This window comes from Plecotus auritus (genome assembly GCF_963455305.1).
Source record: "Plecotus auritus genome assembly, chromosome: 6".
NCBI classification, from domain to species: Eukaryota; Metazoa; Chordata; class Mammalia; order Chiroptera; family Vespertilionidae; genus Plecotus; species Plecotus auritus.
In genome coordinates, this window is record NC_137773.1 from 176,043,604 (window position 1) to 176,049,603 (window position 6,000).

The following is a 6,000-nucleotide window of genomic DNA, read 5'->3' on the forward strand; positions in this document are numbered from 1 at the left end:
AAAAGACACATTTGGACTCAGACCCAGTGCAGCTAGCAGTGAGTGCAGGATAAAGATGGTGTTGAGGGCTTCGCCCACCTCTGGGCCTCACTTTCCTCATCTGGGCTGTGGGGTCATAACCCCTGTTCTGAGAGATCGGAGGCAACACACAGCAGAGAGCTGGGGGGCGGGGTGGGCGGGCTGCACATGGGTCCCAACCCCCGGCTCTGGCTTGGCCTCGGGCCGCCACCAGCCCCCTCAGGCTGGGTTTCCTCATTGTCAAGCTCTCCCCCACCCTGGCACTTGTGGTTGGCAAGAGGGTCAGGTGAAGTCATGGATTTCACAGGCTTATTGTTTAAACCAACAAGGCTCCAGCCCTCTGGGAGTTTCCTGTTTGAGACAGGGAAAGGTTGGGAAACAAAGAAATAGGATGTTGGAAACAGGTCCAGATGGAGGAGGAGGTTCTTTCTCCAACAGACTCCGAAGGAGGGGGGTCCCGGCTGCCAGGAAGCTTCCAGAAGGGTGTGCTGCGGGGAAGGGGAGCTGCGTGGGGCTGGGAGGCGGGTGGGTGAGGCTTGGAGTGGGAAAGGCCCAGGCAATCCCCATCCCTGGGGGTGGTATGACTCAGCCCCACAGCTGGCTGCAGGGGCCTTGGGGCCTGGAGGTCAGACTAGGACAGCCGTGGGCAAACTACAGCCCGCGGGCCGGATCCGGCTGTTCTATCTGGTTCTCTTGCTCTCCCCTCCGCTCCTTTACTTTGAATTTATATTAGTTCACACAAACACTCCATCCATGCTTTTGTTCCGGCCCTCCGGTCCAGTTTAAGAACCCATTGTGGCCCTCGAGTCAAAAAGTTTGCCCACCCCTGGACTAGGATGTCCTGAAAGAGCCACAGAGCCCCCCGGGCCAGGGCTCATGTGCCCCCTCCCCTTCACCCCCCCCCCCCCACCACATACACACAGGGCACGGGTGGACAAGCATACTCTCGGGCCACACCCCTTCAGTTCTGCCCCAGGAATCTGCGTTTTTGTTTTTTGTGGTTTTTTAAAAATAAATTTTTATTGATTTCAGAGAGGAAGGAAGAGGGAGAGAGAAAGAGAAGCATCAATGATGAGAGAGAATCATGGATCGGCTGCCTCCTGCACCCCCCACACTGGGGATGGAGCCCACAGCCCGGGCATGTGCCCTGACCTCCTGGTTCATAGGTCGAGGCTCAACCCCTGAGCCACGCCGGCCTGGCGGACTCTGCGTTTTAAGCAGGCCTCTCTCCTGCTAATGTGTGTGTGTGGGGGGGGGGGGGGGGCGTATCTTGGGGTCACATTTTAGGAAAGTGGTTCCCACTTGGAGAGCAGGAGAGGCAAGCGGTGAGTTAATCCTGGCTAGGCCGCCTTCTGCCTCTGGGATCGTAGGCAAATCACCCCGCGCCCTAAGCTTCAGTTTTTGCAAACGCCCTGAGTCCGGTGGTCCCCATTCTGGCAGAGTTGTGATCCCTCTGCGGGCTTCATTCAGGCGTCTCTCACCTTCTCCCTCCTCCCTTTTCCCTTCCTTCCCTCCAGCCCTCCCTCCCTTTCCTCCCTGTCAGGGGCTGCCTCCTCCTCAGAGCTGCAGGACAAACTCGTCTTATCACCCCTGCGCTGGGCAGGAAGGCCAAGCTGCTGAAGGCCAGGCCCCATTTGGGGAGGACACTGGGTCTGGCCTTCCCCCTCTCCCCACCCCAGTCTGCGTCATCTGCACCGTCCATCCGTCCATCCGGGGCTCTTGCGCACAGCACCCACCCAGCAGTCAAGGAGGAAGGCAGATACCCACCCCAGCCCCGGATTCCATTCCTCCCCCTCTGGGACCAGGAGTTATTTTTAGCAGGCCCCGCTGTGAGGGTCAAGCAGCCGAGGGACCTTGGGCAAGCGCACTGCTTTCCTCTGGGCCTCAGTGTCCACTTCTGTCAGCCACCTAAGAAGCCCTGCAGCCTTCCCCTCAGGGAGACCTGGGTGGACATGGGACCGTCTTGAAGACAGACAAACCTCCCTCCTATGCTGCTGATGCTCCTTAGGCTTTGGCCTTGGGCTAGCCCAGAGCCCCAACTGCTGCCAACAATGTGATCATCAACCAAGGCAAAGCCTTCGCTTCTTTCTTTTCTTTTCTTTCTTTCTTTCTTTCTTTCTTTCTTTCTTTCTTTCTTTCTTTCTTCTTTCTTTCATTGATTTCAGAGAGGAAGGGAGAGGGAGAGAGAGAGATAGAAACATCAATGATAAGAGAGAATCATTAATCGGCTGCCTCCTGCATGCCTCCCTCTGGGGACTGAGCCTGTAACCCGGGCATGTGCCCTTGACCAGAATGGAACCCGGGACCTTCAGTCCTCAGGCCAACACTATCCACTGAGCCAAATCGGTTAGGGTGCAAGGCCTTCGTTTTTTTCCGGTCCTGGAGGCATTGAAAGGCCTGCCCAGCGCCCCTTCTGCCCAGACGTGGGGGGAGCTGGGACAGAGAAGGGAGGAGGTGGGGAGAATGGGCGGGGAGAGTGAGCAAGGCTCAGGGAGCAATCGTGAGAAAGCCAGCGGGGTAACACTGCAGTGGGCATTGTGGCAGCAGTAACAGCTCCACCCAGGTGTTCGGCCTGACGCTGGATTATTCACACAACCTCAGCTCTCTCGGAGCGGCAGGCCGGTATAACCATCAGCCCCATACATGGGACGAAAGTTCAGAACGGTTACGTGACTGGCCCAAGGTCCCACAGCCAGCGAGTGGAGAGCAGGGCCGGCCTGCTGACCGGCCTTCTAGTCTAGTGCCCCACCCCAGGGAGGTGAGGAAGCTGGAGAAGGGAGGCTGGGCTGCAGCAAGGGGTTCAGGTCTCCGGGGAATGGGGGATGGGTCCAGTATGGGTAGAGGATTAAAGAATCCTCTAAAAAAAAATAGTAATTCCGTAATAAAAACCACTGCCTTATTGGATGCGGTTTCTTTTTTTTTTTAATACGTATTTTATTGATTTCAGAGAGGAAGAGAGAGGGAGATAGAAACATCAATGATGAGAGAGAATCATGGATTGGCTGCCTCCTGCACGCCCCCCACTGGGGATCAAGCCCACAACCCGGGCACGTGCCCTGACCAGGAATTGAACCGTGACCTCCTAGTTCATAGGTTGACACTCACCACTGAACCACACCGGCCGGGCCTGAATGTGGTTCTTATCTAGCTCTCACTGCCCCGAGGTAGCTCCGGAGGTTCTCCAAGTGGAGGCAGGCTGGTGTCGGTGCGTGATTAACATCTACAACCAGCAAAGGAGATTTTCCTTGAGGATGTGGTGGGCGATGTGCATTCAGCTGTCCACAATCACGTGAGCCCGTTCCTAAAATAACCCGAAAAATCGGTTCTGGCCTGACCTGCGTGACTCAGTGGTTGAGCATCAGCCTAGGAACCAGGAGGTCACGGTTCAATTCCCGGTCAGGGCACCTGCCTGGGTTGTGGGCTCGATCCTCAGTGGGGACTTGCAGGAGGCAGCCGATCCACGATTCTCTCTCATCATTGATGTTTCTATTTCTCTCGCCCTTCCTCTCTGAAATCATTAAACACATACATTAAAAAAAAAATCGGTTCTGTTTCTCTGCAGAACCCTGGCTGATGTGCTTTCTACGCTTGAGGTGGGAAGTGGACGTGGGGACCCTGCCACCTGGCTCTGGGCTGGGCGGGACCAGCACCTGGAAGGCAGGCAGGTGGTGGTAACAGTGGCTGCGGATGCGGATGGATGCGGGTGCGGATGGATCGCGGGTGCGGATGGATGCGGGTTCGGATGGATGCGGATGCGATGGATGCTGGAACTGGGGCTTGGAAGTGACTGTCCACGTTGATGCAGAGCTGGCGTCGGCATTCTAGCAGCCCGCCCGCCCGCCCGCCCTCCTCTCTCAGTGTCTCCTTGCCCGGCCACCCACCCCTCACCCTTGCCCAGACCCTCGCGCCCAGGGAGCCAAGGGGCCATGGGCGCTCCCTCTCTCGAGGGTTCCCTTTGGGCCTAAAGCCCTGGAGCCGGGGTGGGGGAGGTGAGGCCAGAACTGCGCCGGGGGCCCCGCTGGGACTGAGTTAACAGTTTCTTGTGCAAGACTCGCGGGCTTGTGACACGCCAACGTTCCCAGCCCCAGCGCCGCGGCGGCCTTGAGAGCCCTTGTGAGTGAAATCAGCCGGGGCTGATGGCTAAATAGCCTCCCACACCCGGGGGGAGCGTTCTCCACCCCTCCCCCAACGCGCCCTGCACACCCAGCAGGCTGATCCCTGCAGCACCGAGGCCAGGGGCCAGGGCAGCGCGTGGCCTGGGGGCCCCTGGGCTGAGGGGCAGCCACAGGGGCCTGGCCCTCTTCCCATTTTTCAAGGAAAGCCTCGCATCCCGATTTTTATGTGAGCACTTTGCATTCTCACCGTGTGTTTCTTTAATAAGAAAAACGTATTTGAATAGGTAATATTTGTTTATGGTAAAAATGCAAATAGCACATAAGGCAGGGAAAGCAAAAGGTCCCCTGGCCTGGCCCGTGTGGCTCAGCTGGTTGGGCATCGTCCAGTGCACTGAAAGGTTGCTGGTTTGACTCCCAGTCAGGGCACAGGCCCAGGTTGTGGGCTCGATCCCCAGTGCGGGGCGTGCAGGAGGCAGCCGATCAATCGATGTTATGCTCTCACCTCCAGGTTCCTCTCCTCTCTCCCTCTCCCTTCCTGTCTCTCTAAAAAGAAATAAAGTATCCTATATAATAAAACCCTAATATGCAAATTGACCGAACGGCGGAACCACCGGTCGCTGTGACACACACTGACCACCAGGGGCATACACTCAACGCAGGAGCTGCCCCCTGGTGGTCAGTGCGCTCCCACAGGGGGAGTGCCAGAAGCCAGGCTAATGGCTGGTGAGCACAGTGGCGGTGGCGGGAGCCTCTCCTGCCTCCATGGCAAGTGAGCAGTAAGGAGCGAGGGGTCCCGGACTGTGAGAGACCCAGACTGTGAGAGGGATGTCCGCCTGCTGGCTTAGGCCCGATCCCCTCAGGGATCGGGCCTAAGCCAGCAGACGGACATCCCCTGAGGGGTCCCGGACTGCAAGAGGGCACAGGCTGGGCTGAGGGACCCCCCCCTCGAGTGCACAGATTTTGTGCACCAGGCTTCTAGTTCTTTAAATAAAATAAAGAAACAAGTTCCTCTCATCTGGGTCTTTCCCAGGACAACACGGCTGGTAGTTCTCCAGGGCCCTTCCAGAAAGATCTCCCTCATTCACTCAGGGAGGGGGAGCTGAAGCCCTCCAAGCCCTCGCGGGAGCCGCAGAGGCTGGTGTAGCTGCTGGGGGACCCTGCGGGCAGCACAGGCAGCTGGGCCAGCGGGGGAGCCCTGGAGCCAGCCCAGAGAGGGACCCTGTTCTGCGGGTTTGGGGTTGGGGGACAGCTCTGGAGCCTCGGGGCTCAGCCCCAGCCGAGGCAGACCCCAGGCTTCAGGCAGGGTGACTGCCGGACCCAGCCATGGGGGCCTGGGGAGGGGGGGGGGGCCGCAGCCACGACATTTACCCAATCTCCCCAACCTTCTGGCTCCCTGCAGCGGCTGGTTGTGACACCAGCTCAGAGCTTCCCTCCAGCTAACGGCCGCCATCCCCCCAGCCCCGGGTTCCTCTTTTCTGAGCCACCCACGTCGGGGTCCGTTGGGACTTTGCCTTCATGGCTCTGACCTGGGGGGCTGGTGGGGGTCAGCAGTGCTGCTGGCTCACAGAGGTGCTCTGAGCATTTGAGGAAGGAAGGGGCGAGGGAACAAATGCGCAGGTGCACGACCCGTGAACAAAAGCGCGCAGTGGGTGACTGCACGCAGGCTCCCTGCACCCTGAATGCAGGCGGCGGGGGGGTGGGGGGGGTGGGGGGGTTCCCAGGCCCTGTGATGAGGCCGACTGTGGGCAGGTTATCAGCAACGAGGCAGGCGTGGAAAGCGGGAAGCAGATGGCTGGTCAGCACACAGCCCACAGATGGGTAAGAATCTGAGCGAGGTCACTTACCAGGCGCCCGGCTGCCTGGGCAC